This window comes from Papaver somniferum, unplaced genomic scaffold (assembly GCF_003573695.1).
Source record: "Papaver somniferum cultivar HN1 unplaced genomic scaffold, ASM357369v1 unplaced-scaffold_70, whole genome shotgun sequence".
Classification (NCBI taxonomy): domain Eukaryota; kingdom Viridiplantae; phylum Streptophyta; class Magnoliopsida; order Ranunculales; family Papaveraceae; genus Papaver; species Papaver somniferum.
Window position 1 is genome coordinate 2,539,191 of NW_020649860.1, and position 18,873 is coordinate 2,558,063.

General features: G+C 40.0%; 1 long non-coding RNA gene across 1 annotated transcript; it reads right to left on the reverse strand.

Moving 5' to 3' along the window:
* Positions 1 to 17,459: 17,459 nt before the first annotated feature.
* LOC113343955 lies at positions 17,460 to 18,554 on the reverse strand. The gene is made up of 5 exons (XR_003357493.1): positions 18,426 to 18,554; positions 18,248 to 18,336; positions 18,050 to 18,157; positions 17,809 to 17,899; positions 17,460 to 17,706 (listed from the first exon to the last, which is right to left on the reverse strand). It is a non-coding gene; the product is annotated as an uncharacterized LOC113343955 (long non-coding RNA).
* Between the last annotated feature and the right edge of the window lie 319 nt (positions 18,555 to 18,873).

Genomic DNA, 18,873 nt, shown 5'->3' on the forward strand with positions numbered 1-18,873 from the left:
GATGACCTCTTATTACACCATCTACGGGTTCAACGGAGCGCCCACAAATCCATTGGGAGACATCGTGTTGCAGGTGAACGTCGGGCCCATGAAAGTAGAAACATGATTCAGCGTGGTAGACGCCCCATCCCCCTATAACGCCATTATTGGACGAAAGTGGGTACATAAACTCAAGGGAGTGGCAGCAACTTACTACCAATATCTCAGGTTCCCTACACCGGAGGGAGTAATGGAAATCAAGGGAGATCAGGTCTCTGCAAAAGAGTGCCAGGCCACTCAGGATCGTATCAACAACGAACAGGAAGAGCAGCGAAAAACTCGAAGGATCAAAAATAAAGAAGCTGCGAAAGAAAAGGCCATAGACCTGTTCCTCAAGGAAACCGCAGGGAAGGGCTTGACAAAAGATGATAATGTCCTTAACACAGAGGCAAGTACTTCAGCAGCCAACGAAGGACATAAACATACCAAATAGCAATTAAAGAACGTCCCAGTCCTTGGGGACCCGAAGCCGGTGTTCACACAGTGGAGCCCGTAAAAGAAATCAACATAGGAACGGAAGAAAACCCGAAGATGATCAAAGTAGGGACCATAATGGACGAAGAAAGAGAAGATTCCTTAACCAAATTACTTAAAGAATACGTGGATGTATTCGCCTGGAAGTTAGGAGACATGCCGGGGATTGATCCAAAAATAATCCAACACGAGCTGCGCATCAAACCAGGCACGCCACCTTTCAGGAAGAAAATAAGAAAAGGTGCACCAGAGTATCATAAGGAAGTAGAAAAAGAACTTCGGAAACTACTAAAAGCAGGCTTCATCAAGGAAGTCAAATACCCTACGTGGATCTCCAACATGGTCGTCGTTCCTAAGAAAAATGGAGGGGTTAGGATATGCATCGACTTTACTAACCTCAACAAGGCATGTCCAAAAGACAGCTATCCCCTACCGAGCATAGATCAACTGGTTGAAGCAGTGGAAGGGTACGAAGAGTTGTCATTCATGGACGGATATTCTGGTTACAACCAAGTAGCCCTGGCGGAAGAAGATCAACTACACACAGCATTCTACACCCCGTATGGCCTTTATTGCTACACTAGAATGCCCTTTGGACTTCGAAACGCAGGGGAAACTTACCAGAGAATGGTCGATGCTATCTTCAGGCCATGGATTGGTAGTACCCTAGAATTCTACGTTGATGACATGCTCGTCAAGAGTAGGCTGCGCAAAGATCACCACCAGGACCTGAGAGATATTTTCGAAGCAATGAGGAAACATCACATGAAAGTAAATCCAGAAAAATGCACCTTCGGTGTCACCTCAGGGAAATTCCTCGGATATCTGGTAACAAAAAGGGGTATTGAGGTAGACCCCGCGAAGATTCAGGCCATAGTGGAAATGCCATCTCCGAAGAATTTAAAAGAAGTGCAAAATCTCAATGGGTCCTTAGCAGCCTTGGGCAGATTTATTGCCCGATCCTCGGACAAATGAAAACATTTTTTCAATATTCTCAAAAAAGGGAGTAAGTTTGAATGGACCGCAGAATGCGAAGAAGCCTTCCAAAGAATCAAGGAATACCTGGCTTCAATTCCAATCCTGCAGAAGCCTGATCCTGATGAGGTTTTGGCATTGTACATAGCAGCGACAGAAGACGCAGTTAGCGCGGTGTTGGTCAAAACCAATACGAAGATAGAACATCCAACCAGGAAAATACTCTCCAAAGTAGGAAGATATGATCTTCGGGATGAGGTCTTGTACAAGAAATCTTTCCTCGGACCGTTACTACGTTGCTTATCCAGGAAAGAGGGGCATCGAATTCTAAACGACATCCATTATGGTGACGCAGGGAATCATAGAGGCATGAGATCACTAGCCGACAAAGCAAAAATGCAAGGATATTACTGGCCCACAATGATACAAGATGCTGCAAGAATGTCCCGACGATGTGAAGAATGTCAGCGTTTCGCCAAAAAGATACACGCACCAGCAGCAACGTTGAATTCTGTGGATAGTCCGTGGCCATTTGCAAAATGGGGCATAGATATCGTTGGGCCTTTCATCGAAGGATCAGGGAAAAGACGATTTTTGATAGTAGCCACAGACTACTTCAGTAAATGGGTGGAAGCCAAAGCCTTAGCCAGGATCAGAGACGTGGACGTGTTTACTTTCATATTCCAAAACATTATTTGCAGGTTCGGCATTCCAGCGGAAATCGTGTCCGATAATGGTAAACAATTACAGGGGAAAAACATAGACATGCTCTTCGACACTTTCAAAATAAGGAAAAACAAGTCCACCCCCATATACCCTCAAAGAAACGGACAAGCGGAAGCTACTAACAAGACCCTCGCCCTTATCCTCAAAAAGCAATTAGACGAACACAAGGGGCGATGGTGTGAACAGCTACACAATGTATTATGGGCATACAGGACAACACGAATATCTGCCACTGGGGAGTCCCCATTTCTCCTCACTTATGGAGTTGAAGCAGTCATCCCAACAGAGATCCTCATGCCAACCACAAAGACCGGAGCATGGGAGAAAAATCTCACAACAGACATGATGTTAGAGAGACTGGACGACCTGGAAGAAAGGAGGGAAGCAACATTGCAAAAGATGGAAAATTATGAACGGAGATTAGCGAGAGAGTACAACAAAAAGGTTAAGCTTCGAAATTTTGTAGAAGGGAAGTATGTGCTAAGAACAATCCCGCGGTATCAACGAGAGAAGAAATGGGGAAAGTTAGCACCTACATGGGGAGGACCTTTATAATACACGACATTGCGGGAAATGGTTCCTACTATCTTCGCAATCTGAAAGGCGAGGTCCTCCGGCACCCTTGGAATGCTAACTGGATCAAACCGTACTACCCATAGGAGCAGCGCAGCTTTGCATCTGCATGAAGAATACCAGAAGAAGAAGAAGGCAGCGTAACCGCTTTACATGTTTCTATCTCTGGACGAGGAGTAGAAGGCCTCAACCTATCAATCAAACAAAATTTTTGGGAAATCTCCAAGCAAACGAAATGGTCAAAAGGCCCGCTGGGTGAACGCATGTACATTACATAATAAATTAACAATATTGGGGAAAGTAGTTAATCTACAATCTCTCAGGGCTCCCCTATCAGTGTCTATGAGTGTAAGACCAGGGGGAAGGCACCCAGCAGAAAGAGATACCCAACCAATTTTAAGGCAGCGGGTCGACGGAATGGGTGCATGTAAATATTTCAAATAAGCATCCCATATCCTAGAACGCTGCCTCGACCCCCACCGTTTGGGAATCCTCTGGCCCAGGATTCGCCAGCGGGGTGACAAGTCTCAAGACGATCACGAAGGTATTTACCTTCGGTGTCGCACCCAAACACTCTCAACTTTTTACAAAGCAAGTTATTTCTAGTTTAACACTTCACAATACTTAAAATAAAAATGAATTGATAACGCAGGCATGCCAAAAGGATGAATCATTTCATAAAGAGTTGATTACAAGTTCAGCAAATAAGATAAAGAAGGAAACACATCAAAAAATGATCCGAAATTATATAATCAACAAGTATCAACTTTCTATGACTAATAAAAGAAATCTACTTGGACGATACAGATCCATCAACAGGGTTGTCTCTGCGAGATGAAGGTACGCTACCACCTGAAGAAGGCCCAGAAGAACCAGGCAAGGGCGCGGGAAGGGGACGACGCGGATAATTCTTGACAAGACCATGTTCGACTTTAAGATCAAGTTCAATCTTATCTAGGACTTTGTTGGTCTCTTCAGCCAACTGACATCGAGCTTTATAAGTGATAACAGCGGTCCGCTGGTTGGCCTGAGACAGCAATGCAGATAGGTGTTCCGCCTCTTTGGAGGCAATCTCCGCTGCTTCCTCACGAGACGCGGACAACCCTTTGAAATAGTTGGCTTGTCCTTCCTGCTGCACTAAGGCAGATTGAGTTTTTTGAAGCTTATCATTTGCTGCGTGAAGCTGTCCCTCGAGTGCTGAAGACAATAAATACCAAGGGGTTAAAACGAAGAAATAACATAATCACACTCGATAAAACGAGGTTATACCTTCGACATTAGCCGAAGCCTCTTCATACTCATTAACAACTGCGTCCCGAGCCTCATCAAGAAATTCATATTCGTCGGATAGTTTCTTATAATCCGTTTGAAGGTTCGTAAGAGCAAATTGACTCGCGTCTAAGTCTACCTGCTTCATTGAATCCAAGTGACGAAGATGGTTGACTTCGTCATTCATCTCCCCCATCCTTTTATGGAGTCGATACACATTCACTTCAAGATCTCTTTCAGATTCCACTTGGCGAGCAACATCAGCTCGAGACGCTGCTAGGGCTTTACTAAGAGCACCAACCTCAGCCCTAGTATTATCTCTTTCCTCGGAAAGATGCAGCATACTATCCCTAACCCAGGGTCCTAAGAAAGAACGAGCCTCTTGTAACTCTCCTTCCAAAAAGCGCACTCTAGCCTCTAAGTCCGAAGCATGTCCTCGAGCATCACGCAGGTTGTCACGCGTCCATAGCAGCGTATCATTAAACAGACGACGGTCATGATTGTACTTATTTTGCATATCAACCATCAGTGTTCGCTTTTCACGCCACTCAGCTGCTAAGGCGCTGTGCTAATCAGCACGAGCATTCCACTTTACGGCTTCGCTTTTCAACTTACCCACCAACTCTGCAATGCGGGATTTCTGTCGTTCCCTTTCTTTCCGAAGCCATATGAGCTCGGGGACTCCACCCACTGAAGATAGGGTGGGGAGACTGAGACAGAACACCAAAGTACAAATAGGGAATCACGAGGAGTAAAAAACCAATAAAAAATATGAACCTGTGAGGGACGATACATTTCTGCGAGCTTGCTCCAATTCGTTGCGTACTATAGAAAGTTCCGAGCGGAGACTCTCCTCGGCATTACCCAGCCGCTCCTTTTCCTTCAGGCGACCCTTCAGTTCACTTATTTCCATCTCGGCCGCAGATAGTTCTTCTTCTCTATGACGAAGCTTAGCCTCCAACTTTAAAGACTTTGCTTTAAATAATTGGTATAGAACATGGTTACAATGTTCGCTCCTCATCATCTATGTCACAAACGACAAACATTATTATACCAAAGGGATCGGATATCGCGAAGAATACAATGTCTGTATATCATGAGGGAATCAGTACAAGGATTTACCTCTAAGACACGCTGCTGGGGAAAACCGTATTGGTACCCATCAGTTATGGCCATCATATCAGCAACAGAGGAGGGAGGGTCAACCACTAGGTTAGCTTCTGAATCTCTCAGATTCTTCTCCCACATCTCAGCAACGCGGACTTCAGAAGACACTTGCATCATCTGACGAGTATAAGCGTCATAATTCTTCTCACCAGGGACCACTGGGGCAGGGTTGGGGACGAACATCAGATTTTTCTTCTTAAGCCAAGCCAAAATGACATCTTCGCCTTCAGGCATTAGCGAGTAAGGGAAATCCTCTGAAGGAGATTCAACCGCAGACTTCCCTTTGGTTGTTCTCCCCTCACTCGCGCAAGTCTCGACATCACCATCCTCAGTATGACCACCGGCGTTTTCAGCCTGCTGACCGGTGGCATCTTCTTTACCAATATCCCCAAGCACATCCCAATCATCATTTGGGGAAAGCAATGAGAAGTCTTCGGCAAGACCCATGGCAGCATTCACATCAAAGGATTCCCCCGCGGAATATATCCTACCAAAAAAAAATTCAGGGGAAATAACGGGCAGAGTACCCACAACAACAATATTATCGCCAACAGGGGCAGATCCACCCCCGCTAGTACCACCAACGGTAATATTACCCTCAGACTCACTATCACCACCCGCGGAAATTTCTTCTTCACCATCACCACCCGGGACAACTTCTTCTTCACCATTACCACCTTCGTCATTAGGGTGAGAAGTATCGGTACGCTCTTCTCCATCAGACATTTCTTCATCCTCAGCATACCCTTCGTTTACAGGACTCGTAACCTCCTCATAAACCTCAGCCTCACCGGTAACCACGGTAGAAGATTGTTTGGGTCCAAGTTTCTTCTTCTTCGACACCTACAAACCAGTACACATCCCCACAAAGGCTCATTTTTTCACTCACTTCAAAAATGAAAATTACTTCAAGCAAGGAAAAAGGGGCAAATAAAATAGAGAATATAAGAAGAAACTATACCTTGGCAGCAGCAGCACTCTTCGGTGGATGGGTAGCACCAGAACCCTCCTCCTCATCTCCATCAACGACATCAAGAGCGTAAGGAAAATTCATGCCCGCAAAATTCGGACGCCAAGGACAGAAATCTTCATAACGTGCAGGAGGAGTTTCACGAGGCTTGCTGTTTCTAGAAGAACGCCAACCGCGCGGACCAGGAATCCAACCATAAGCCCAAGGACCAACTACCTCAATAACAGTAGCATGCCATTCATAATCATAGTCACACTTAATCCTTTCACGAGCAGGAAATAGTTTCCGTTTAGCAGATCCCTCAGTACCAGGAACATACTTCAGCTTGGCATCACTCACCTCACTCAAAAGACTAATTTCACCACGAGGAGCAGCAATATTACGAAGACTAACACTCCACGGATTACGGTTTCTACTGTTGACATAATCCCCAAAGGAACTGTTAAAATTCTGAGGAGTGTACCACTGTCTCTCAGCAGGATTTTGAACATAGCAGGTCATCATCATAGTCTCTCCCTTGCTTCGCAGGTAACATTCCTTCAGTGAACGAAGATAATTCCCAGATAGTTGTGACACGGAACGATTATGAGTGTTTGTGGAAGATCCTTCGTGACTAGCCAACACGTCATAATAAAAGGAGTCACCCGACTTATATAGGGGCAACATGAGACCCGCCTCGAAGTCTTCAACCGTAGTCAATAGATGAAACTCGTCAAACTGATACTTAGCAAGGAGCTCGTAAGTGATATCATCGTCAGGGGCATAGAAGAGAACCTCAAAAGCTTGAAGCTCATGTTTTTCCTTGAACATCTCAAGATAAATATGCTTGAAAGTGGCCTTCTTCTTACCAACTGAAATGCTGCGTATCACGGGGACAGTTTCTTCTTCGTCTGCGGAATCACAAGTAGGACTCAATTCCGAAGCTTTCCTTTTAGAAGGAATATTTTTAGACGGATCAGCTCTCGACATAGTACCCTTGGAGTACTTCCCTTTGAAAGAAACCGTGGGAGGAGGAGGAAAAGATTTATGCGGAGGCACTGAAGGAGGAGCCATAGAACGAAGGGGCGGAACATCCAATGCTTCATTACGAGGAGGAGGAGCCCGCGTACTCCTAGAGTCATCACGAGGGGGAGCCTGCGTACTCCTAGAATCTTCACGAGGACGAGAAAGGGCACAGTTAACAACATACCTAGACCCAGAAGGACCCTTCGGCACATCCCCTTTCCTAGTAGGCACAACCTTCGCACCAGAGGAAGATGAAACCCTATGACCCCGAGGATCCGATTGCGAAGACTTGTAAGAACCTTCCCCAAGTGGAGATCTGTCAGAATCTCGACGCGGAGGGGATCTTGGCGGACTAGACAACGGGGTTTGGTAAGGAGCCCGCGGACGATCAGACATATCCACAAGGAAACACAAAAACAGTTTAGAGAAGAATACGAGGAGATCACTAAAGATCAAAAAACCCATAATTGATGTTTCATCCGGATAAACATTAAAAACCCTAAGAACTAAAAATAACCAGAAATACTCCACCAAACTCCAGGGATAATACTTAGATACAGACTCACAGACTTTGTAACAAAGAACAGGGGCAAGCATATATGCTTCGACATGTGTGTTCTTCATCACAAAGCCAAGAATACAGCAGCAGGAAACAAACGGGTAGATACATAGATAAATCAATGATGAGCAGCTAATGAAAAACCACATACCTGTATAGAAGAGGACGACAAGCACCAACCACAGTCGAAGAAAGGAGGATCGGAGATATCAAAAGCTAGTTGTCTGCGATACAGGGGAAACAACAGTCGAGAGCGAAAGAGACAGAAAATTGAATGATGTTATCTTCCTCACAAGAATGACGATAATAAATGACTAAAGAACAAGAAGAGGATGAACACTGACAAGAAGAGGATAAAAGTTTTTTTTCACATTCTCTTTCCTATTTATAAAGCCAGAGAAGACAATAACTGTCCCTCGTACCAAGGAGCAGTTATGGGGAAAGTTAATGCAAAGTGGGAAACGTGCCCGTATTTAAGGGGAAGTTATTTCATGAGAGATAAAACGTGTAGGACGACCTTTCTTCTTCTAAATTGCAAAATACGCCCAAGTGAGAAGAAGAGGGGCAAATTGTATGTACACCTTTCATCATCCACCACGTGTACAGAAAGAGACACGTGGAAGGCATGCAAAACAAGATATCAAAACATGATAACAAGCATCTCATCAGAAGATGCCACCGGTCAGCAGATCTGACGGTCAGGGACAGAAGATCACAGAGGTACGATGGCTTAGAGGAGCACCAGATAATACCCCTTGGGTGTTAATACACCCAATCCCGAGGAAGATCCCAGATCAACGGCTGAGAGGAAGTTTGACTGACACAGATGTGACCAGACAAAGAGACACTTGTCTGACACGGGCAGACATCCATCTACCCGCATTAAATACCAAAGAGATATACACGTGTCAATCAGCTCGTGGGCGAGGATAACCCTTCGTATTCAAGATTAGGCCGCAGCATATGCCGAAGACCTCTGCGTAATGGGCACAAAGCACAAGAAGATAAGATTACAACGGCACCTCAGAAGTGGGACCCACGTTCCAACCCTATAAATACCCCTCTCCACTAAGAGAGAAGGGGTCGACCAATCCAGAGCAATTATAGGAGAATATAGGGGAGAGAAATAGGAAGAGTAAGTAATCCCCCTACTTCTGCAGCCCTATGTATACTCTAAAGTCATTCGACTATCTTTGTAATCATTCAATACATAGTGAAACACCAGCCTCGTGGATGTAGGCCTTAGTGCCGGACCACGTAAATCTTTGTCTTATTTACATTTCAGCACTTTACATCCAGCGTTGAACTTCATGTGCTTTACATTTATACTTGATTCTCTGTTTATTCCTTTATAGGAACATTATTTATGATAATATTCAACTAGAAAATGACAAGCTCGAAGGCTTTGAGTCGATGAATCGATATTATCATCCCCTTTACACATACGACGTACAATTTTAGAATTAGAATGTATGTGAATATTGTTTGTGAACACGTGGATGGCTTCGTGATTTATGTGTTCACAATTGTATTTTTTTAAGATATTAACTAATTAAGGTGTATCGTATTACTTGAGTTTACTTAAACACTGTACATAAGTGATCTGCAGTGGCCATTAACTCTACTGGCATGCATCGCACCGATACAATCTCCACACAACAACGAAACATAAACAAAAAACCAAAACATATTCAAAACCTATTCTAAGCCATACTCTTCGACACTTGATCAATATGTAAACAAATGCAGTAGATAAGCTTTATACCTAGCTATGCCGTGAAAAGATGTATCCATGTTGGCACAATTGATGTGTACGATTTGATTTCTCGATAATAGCTTGCTACTGTTAACCGCAAATGAAGCTGCGAAAAGCAAAACAAACACGACTTGGAACATGTTCTACATTAGGAGTTAGACAATATACTAGTTATCTCGATTCTTAAACTACAATCATATTTTACTAGGATTCCCACCAAGTATCTTTCGTTTGATATGAGTATATTCTCCTTCTCTCAGCTAATTCTTGCCGTCAGCTGCCTCGACAGGAAGGGATAAGAAGATTTTTTTTCTGATTTTTTTTCTCCTTTGGTTCTTTCAACTAGATCACGGTGCAACACTATTAGCGCTGTTACAAAACTAAACAACATCAAGAGAACAAAGTCTCATAACATATCACCTTTATTCCCCTACAAAGAAAGTCCTTCGATGGTTTGTAGATTTCAACTTTTCTCAGCGTGTCTCATATAAAAAAAGGAGGTGAAGATTGCATTGGAATTAGAAACTTCGTTAGTCACTTTCAGCTGAATCCGGTTTCTGTAAGCAAGTTGGTGTCTTACTTAGGTTCTTTTTTTTGAAGCATATTAGTTAGGTTCTGTAACACCGGTACTCTCCTTAAACCATCAATTATTGACTTGCCATTCAGGTGAATGTCTTTCCCTGGAAAAAATTTTGGTTTCTGGATCATCATGAATAATAAACTAATAAAATCAACGAAACATAAAAATTATGAATATTAAACTGACCAACAAAACACGAAAAAAAAAGGCAAAACTTGTAACGATATCGGAGCAAGCTAGGAGGATGCGATGAGAATATGGAATAGATAATTCCTGTGTAGTTTCTATGGATACTCTCGTATTTATCATGACCTATTTACCATATATACATTTCTTATTCCAGGCAACACACGTATTAGCGGAAGCTTAAAAAAGGACTGAAATCTAAGAAATCTTAAGTTTTCCAAATTCACAGATCCGTATCCATCTGATCCAGGTAAAAATCTTTAGATAAAAATTATATACTTCCAAACAATGTTAGCTTATTTATGGTCGTTATATATATATATGTATGTATGTTTCTTCGGATTGAAAAAATGTAGCCTACATATTATAAGTATACCCAAGAACCTGTGTTAAGAAACAAATATAGATATTCAACGTATACATGAGTAACCAAGAAACTATATAGAGAAACTAATTTTTTTCTTTCCTTTTTCCATATTTTTCGGCTTTGGAAATCTATTTTAGTATTTTAGTTGTAGCAAATCCGACGGACCGTATTTTAATTAAAATCATGTGAATGTGGTGTAAATATTTTGCTAAAATTTCAACTAATCAAGATCAAGGGTTTCGTTTACACCCAACCAAAAAAGAAGGTGAACGCTACCGCTCAATTTGGAGCATTAGATCGAATCAATTCGATTTAAATTAACAGTCACGAAATGTAAGGGGACTAACTTGTTTTCCAGCCAATCAGGAGCGAGGGTTTTGTTCACCGGCCAATAGGAAGGGAGGTAAGCGTAACTCTCGATGTGGTGTGAAAGATGTGGTTGGGTGTTTAGGTTATTGATGTATTTATATAACTGTATAGGCTTGTCCATCAAGTAACTTGGGAAGCAAGATGTGTAGAAACTCCTGAAACCTTCTTTCACGGGCTTTGCGACTAATTTATACATAGAGGGTACAAACATATGTATTGAAGTCTGAAATACATTTTAACATTACAATTTTTAAGATTTTTGAAAGAGCAAAAGAAGAAAACATGGAGATAAGTTGTTACACATCTATAAATATAACTGAAGATGCATATTTTCCTATTCGGTGGAAATACGTAACTACACGAGATTATGACATGGTTAGCAGTTTGATTCTATCTCCTGACTTGATATGATTATCGATATTCATCTGTAGATTACTTAGTTCTTGGTCCAAATTGGTAATTACCAAGTAATATCTAGGTCGGTAATCACAGTTGAGTTTTAAACGAAAGTAGGAGAGAGAAACAGGGAAAAGATATTTCTTATTGATCAAGTTAGGCTGAATAATATGTCTTGGATTACAAAGTGAGCCTTCTTGCACATATATACAGGTAGTTATACATTGTGTATGAATCACGCCAAAGATATGTCTAATGGGGACCACTCATGTATACATGGAGGTGATGTCATAGTAAGTTAATAGCTTGACTTTTGCTCTTTATGTCGATTCTGTGAATGCAATAGTAAATTGATATTGTTCAAATAAGAATTTGAACATCGATATGTATATAGAACGAGTTCAAAGAATTCGGTCATGGAAGTTCTGCGACTTGAGACAGGTTCAATACTGCTCTACCTAGTGGATGTCCATCTAGGAGCTTTGGTATCCATTCAATAACTAGCTTATGTTCTGAACGTGTATTATGTATATTCAGAGAACATCTGTAGAGGAGTTGCAACCAACGCCAGTGACATTCTGAGGAACATGTTACTCTATACTAGTGGTCAATTAATTTAGGAGCTAGCCAATCGATACACATTCGATACAACGATGAGTACTCAGTTACACAATACATATATGTTATACATATAAAATATTATGAGTTCATCCGGGTGAGCTCTAATATATTAGATGTATATATTTATAGAGTGGTTATAGAGTCAGTATAGAGTACCCATAGCTATTATTAGAATATATATTCTCAATTCTCTTGTGGAATATGATATGGAAATATAGACTTTGTATGTCTGATGTCCACCATCAACATTAAGTTCCTTGTTCAGTGCGGAACAATTTCATTTCTTAGTAAGCAGTAGATGGTGACAAATATTCAAAATTGAATTTGTGAATAAAAAGATAGTCACTTAGCTATGCCTCCTCTAGAAAATGTCCTTGACGAAGAACACTAACACAAGCGCAATGTTGTATAAGAGAGAACAAAAACTTCGTTAGTTTTTTGTGTGTTAATACAAGTCAGGAAGAGACGTCTTATACAAGCCTTCCACCATTAAAAATATTACAACACTAATTACACCATAAATATGGAGGTTGCAAGAGTTACAAAACTAACACCTACTTAGTGGATAATAAGTGCCTAACTAGTATGGCTTTAGTGGATAGGTGGTTCATCTCCTTAAATATTTCATAATAGACACATATTATTGATATGTTGAGATCGATTATAAAGGTTATACCCAATGTATACATATTTCTTCCACGTAGGATTTTCGATTTTACATGCACCGACTCCATCATTATATGGATTATGCATTATTGGATAACATAATAGAGTTCAGAATTGGATACCATTTTTAAGTACTTCAACAAAGAAAATGATCAAGTGCACTAAAAACAAAACATGCATATTTTATTAGTAACTACATAAGGAACATGAAAAAGCGGGGGTATAACAATCACACCCAATAATTCGTTCAACAATCTGTATGGACTAAACTCCAATGTAATTCCGAGAGCACCAACTTAAAATCGATCAAGAATTATATCAAAGAGTTTTTATCTCTTTCTCAATACAATCAGCAAATCAAACAGATAGAAATCTGCGAGCCTGATTGATATGAGAAATAACTTGGACGGTACCAAAGACCAATGCCCAAGTGTCAATCAAGTTCTATCCAACAAACAAGGTCGGATTATCAACTGATTGAACTACGCACAACCTATGATATTTCAATTATATAAAAATATAATGCGGAAAAAAATAACACAGACACCATAAATTTTGTTAACGAGGAAACCGCAAATGCAAAAAAAACTCGAGACCTAGTAAAGGTTTGAACACCACACTGTATTAAGCCGCTACAGACTCTAGCCTACTACAAGTTAACTTCAGACTAGAATGTAGTTGAGCACTAACCAAGTTCACACCGATTAAGGTAAAGTCGCATTCCTTACGCCTCTACAACCACGCCGCACTTGATTCCCTTAGCTGATCTCACCCACAACTAAGAGTTGTTACGACCCAAAGTCGAAGACTCATAAACAAATTTATCTCCCACAGATATGTCTATTCTTTATTCGGGTTTTATTCTGTATTTTGATAAAATCAAGGTGAACATGAACCAACTAATAATCCGGTCTTATATACTCCCGATGAGCAGCCTAGAAATATTAATCACCTCACAATAACCTAACTGATTAACAGGAAAAGTTATTGCGGAATCACAAGAGTCTGAGATAAAGAACGGTTGTGATTACTTTTTATATCTTACCTATCGGAGATAAATCTCGAGTAAATCTTAGAGAAGATAAACCTCAATACGATAGAACAAGTAAGATCAGAATACACAACTACAGAGAAAATAGTTGTATCTGGCTTCACGAATCCCAATGAAGTCTTCAAGTCGTTAACCTATAATGGTTTCAGAAAAAACCTAGATTAAAGGAGAATCGACTCTAGTACGCAACTAGGAACACACAGAAGTGTGGGGATTAGGTTTTCCAGTTGCTAGAGTTCTCCCTTATATAGTCTTTCAAATCAGAGTTGCTTTCAATCAAAGCTAAGATAGCTTAGTAACAAAGAATTCGATATTCACTGTTAGATGAAAACCTGATTTAAGATTCAAGCTAAGTCTGCTTAAAAATGAAGCAATCAATCTCCACCGTTAGGTGGTCTTAGATTGTTACACACAAATGAAATATACTTTCATTTAGATATGGGTTACCGTACCGAAACGTGTATATTGAGTTGGCTGAATAACAGTTAACCGAAGTTAGCCATATGATCACTTTTGTCTTAACCATATTCATTTAACACTTATAGATCAAATATGAAGATCAATCAATCATGAAAGATAATCAAATGAATCTAATTGTGTTTCAAATAGAGTTGTTCAATTGTTCACTGTCTCATAGAAATATATATGAACAAATTGAATCGAAATCGGTTTGATTCATAATAGTACAGAGTACTTATACAAGAATCAATTCATGAACATTAAGCCACAATTTGCAAAGATTGCATTCCTTAGATCACAAATGTTTTAGTTCATGAGTATGAGAATCATACGTGACCGATTCTAGAACTTCACCACTGTGTTCGCCAACCAGGTACGCGAATAGCAGCTCCGGACCTTGGCATAGTCAAGCCGTTCGCAAACAACTGTTCCGGACCCAACTCAGGTAAACCCGTTCGCATACTTGGTACGCAAACAAGAGTTCCGGACCTTCTCAGGTAAATCCGTTTGCATACTAGGTACGCAAACAAGAGTTCGAGACCTGGATCATCTCAATACAGTTGGCATACTAGGTACGCATACTGTGTTGTATCCAGACATGGGTTTATCATTCTAAACTCTCATTTCAATCATTGAAACATCCTTGGAAAACTACAATGGTTGTGTCACACAAACCATTAGCTTCAAGTAATTTTCAAGTGATCGAATAATCAATACGAAACTTCCCAAGCTAACATCAAATGACTGTCTCATACAAATCATATAAGATGTTCAAGGTAATTTTCACATGATCATCTTTTGACATTATATTTAGTTTCCAACAAACAAATTATTTCCAACTAAACTCGTCAAGAATATGATGAACATAGCTAAAGCAAAAAGCTTCCAACATATATTTCAAGAAATAGATAAGAGAGTTAAACTCGGATCGAAATATCAAATGTGTATAATGTAAAAGTCTATATAGCTATACGACTTAGTCTCATCAGAAGATAGAATATAATAGACTTATGAGTGATAGATAAGTTGCAGTCTCCACATACCTTTTGTTGACGAAGTTCCTACAAGCTCCTCAATAGATCTTAGTCTTCAATTAGTGAACGCCGCGAAGTCTAAAGCTCAACTACACATTCTATCCTAATCCGAGACATAACTATAATTAGACTAGAAATCAGGTATATAGTTTTGATCAACTAAACTTGGCAAAAAAGCTTGAGATAGCAACGCTTGCGAGTTCGACCGAGCAGTGCTCTAACAGAACATGATATAGGTGATGAGTGAGAGACCAAATGTTATACGGTCTCCCTGTGTCTTACTGAGCATTAGATAGAAATTTGTACCAGCATTTCCTAAATTTGTTCACATCTCACCTGATAGTTGATCTCCTTATGCTAGTCAACTACTTCTCAACTTATGTCATATCCATTGTCAATCATTATTTTTTGCTTTGCATTATTATGTTGTAACTGCAGGAAATCCTACAGTTGCACCAAAGAACAATCCTAAGCCAACTATGTGAGATAAATGAGACAGGCGATTTACGTGGTTCGGTATTAAAACATACATCCACGGGGGTGATTTCACTACGATGGTTGAGGATTACAAAGTTCTCAGCTCTATACAAGTTACTTTTTGTTTTTTATTTTTCTCCAGATAAGCTATGAACCCTGAAAAAATCTACCCTTTATTCTTTGTTTTCATTTGCTTTTATACACGAAATACAGATAATGGTTGATAGCTCACAGTTCTCGCTCGCCACGTTATTATTGAACCCACTATAGATTTTTTGAGGGGCACTCTATCTTCGTCATTATCCCCTATTACCCGTCGTTTCTCTTGTATCTCGTTACCTTCACTCTTGACCTCGCCAAGTCAAATCTCGTCGATCGTACTGTAGACCTTCTGACGGTCAAACTGAATTCTCTGCTCGCTCATTTAGTGGCTAGCTATTCGTTCAAACTTGACCGTCGATTCTTTGCCAGTACTTTACACGTGTCTTTATCTCGTCGAATGGGTAGATATCTCGAAAGCGGGAAAAACGCTCCAGGAATGTTTCACCGGTGTTTGTCACGAACACTCTTCATAGGTGTTTGGGCTTTCAATTTCATCTACGTGGCGACGAGATTTTCTGCCCTCACAAACGTGTTGAGCTCATATATATTCAATCTCTTACCGGATGAAATGAATATTGTTGTGGCTCCGTGAGATTACAATTCCGCCACTGCAATGGTGGAGTTGGGTGTTTGGAATACCTTGTCCAGAACCAAAATTAAATTCCAAAAATTAAAAGTAAAAACTTCATTACAAAAAAAAAATGAACTTTTTACTTTTAATTACCAGAAAGTTACTAAAATGCTTCCCAACAAGGAGGCAGACAACATGGGTTCAAGCCCATCCCTTAAGCCTAGACCATTTATAATAACTTTTCACTGTATAAAAGAAGATCGAATCTGTTAGACGCCAGTACTTCTCTACGTTTCTGACGGGTGCATTTTGTTCTACCAATATGTTTCCGTAATTTTGACGAAGTGAATCAATGAGATGTGTGAGATAAATTTATATGCACATGCAAGAAGATGATATCTAGATTATTTATTCTGGAGGTAGTGCGACTTGGGAAACAACCAAATATAGGAAAATTTCTTGTTTGGTCCTAAGCCCATAAGGTTATTTATAGGAGGGTCCAACCGGATTTTATTCTTATCCTAGGGTCCAAAGTTTTTGGAAAACATGGAAATGACTAATATACCCTACTGGTTAAATATGTGTGAAATAACATACTTCTACCAAATCGAGATTTTATTTATCGGGAGGTCCAAATTTAATTAAAACATATAAAATACCACAAATTTGAGTACATATCTGCTAAATTTGTGTTACAAATTTGAGTACATATCTGCCACCATGCTTAAAATTTGAGTACATATCTGCTGCACTTTTTATAAATCTGAGTACATATCTGCTGCACTACTTACAAATCTGAGTATATATCTGCCGCACTGCTTACATATAGAGTGTGTATCCGTTGGACATATGGAACCTGTAAATGTGATCAGAATATAACAATATTAAAACACATCAACGAAGATACCATCTATTTCAATATTTCGCACACGTACTCATGGGTCAAACAAAAAAAAGTGGCAAAACTATGAACAAAACAGAATCAAAAGAAGTTTCTATCAGTACGTCATATACGTACTGCAGATTCACAAATTAAAAACTCAATTGCATGTCAGATGTTCAGCATCAATCTAAAACAGCAGTACTAAATCTAGTCATTTCTTCTTTTCTTTTCTTAAGTACAGAATTTGTATACAACCAAAAGAAAGATAAAATCCTACGAGAGGATTAAATCAAAAACATTAGGTACAAAAATACAATTTTCTCATCCGATATACAAAACTTACCGACTGGTTAGTCGCACATCTTTCGTAGTAATGTGTATATCTCTCTAAAGAATTTAGCCATTTCTCTTCTCTTCTCCGCCTCATCATACTATAAAAGAAAACCAGGAGAAAACAATCAGGGATTTGGGATAATAAATTTTCAAGAGTTTTGGTCTATTTTACTATGAAACTATAAAGCAATAGAATGTACCAATCCCTCTTGCTTTGATGTCTCGTAGCGATTGCACGCATAAAAACCTCATGTCCTTTCTCCGTGATCTGACCAAGCACCAAGGCAGAGCCTGGAAGCATATGAAAATAAACGTTAATGGCCAAGTCCCAGAGACGATACCATATTCAAAACAAATGCAAATACAGAAACTATAAGTATAGCAGAAGCTTATAACCAGGCATGATATAAGAATTTTATTTGACATGTATGAACCAATTACCAACAAAACTCGAATTTACAAGGAGGTGTGCAGGTAATATGCATACACCCCTGATTTTTCTCAATGGGTCGTTTGCATTTTGGACAAGGCTTAGAGTTGGCTAATATCCTGAACAAAAAATTAGCAAAAACATGTTAGCACCACGACCAGATTATTGCAAAAAAGGAAACATTCATATTTGATTCAAAACGGATTTACCAATTCATATTTTCAGACTCGGCACAATTCTTCAAGATCCACTTGGCAATAGTGACACTGTCAACTGGTCGATGCGCTTCCTCGGTACACTTCAAGTGAATTCAGATAGCTTGTGAGGTAAACAACAACTATGCACTAAAATAAATATGGTACAGAAACACCAGCAAAAGAAACTTACGTTCCAGCAAAAGCTAAATGAGCAGTTGCAAGAAACATCAAAGCTTGAACTACCAGCAACAAAGTCAACAGCAAAATCACAGCCTGGCGCAGGGCACCACTTTGTCTACAAAAGAGCAACACAAGGAAGAAATCAAAAATCAAACAGCAGCATTGCGTGAGTGATAAATATCTAGCCAAAATAAGAAGAGACTGAAAATGCACAGGTCACTAAAAATGTATGGAGGGCCAAGTATCGCAGAAAGATACAAAAGTTGTGGAGTACTTAGAGATCCAGTGGCGGCACTTTATAGGATCTATTAATTCTCTCAACCTAAATTGTCAGCTTTAAGCCCCAATATTCAATGTTCTTTCCATGCATATAAAGCAACAAAACATGGGACATGAGGTATCTTTTAACTCTTGCGCATGTGGAAGAACAAAGGACATGTAAATGTGACACTTTTAGT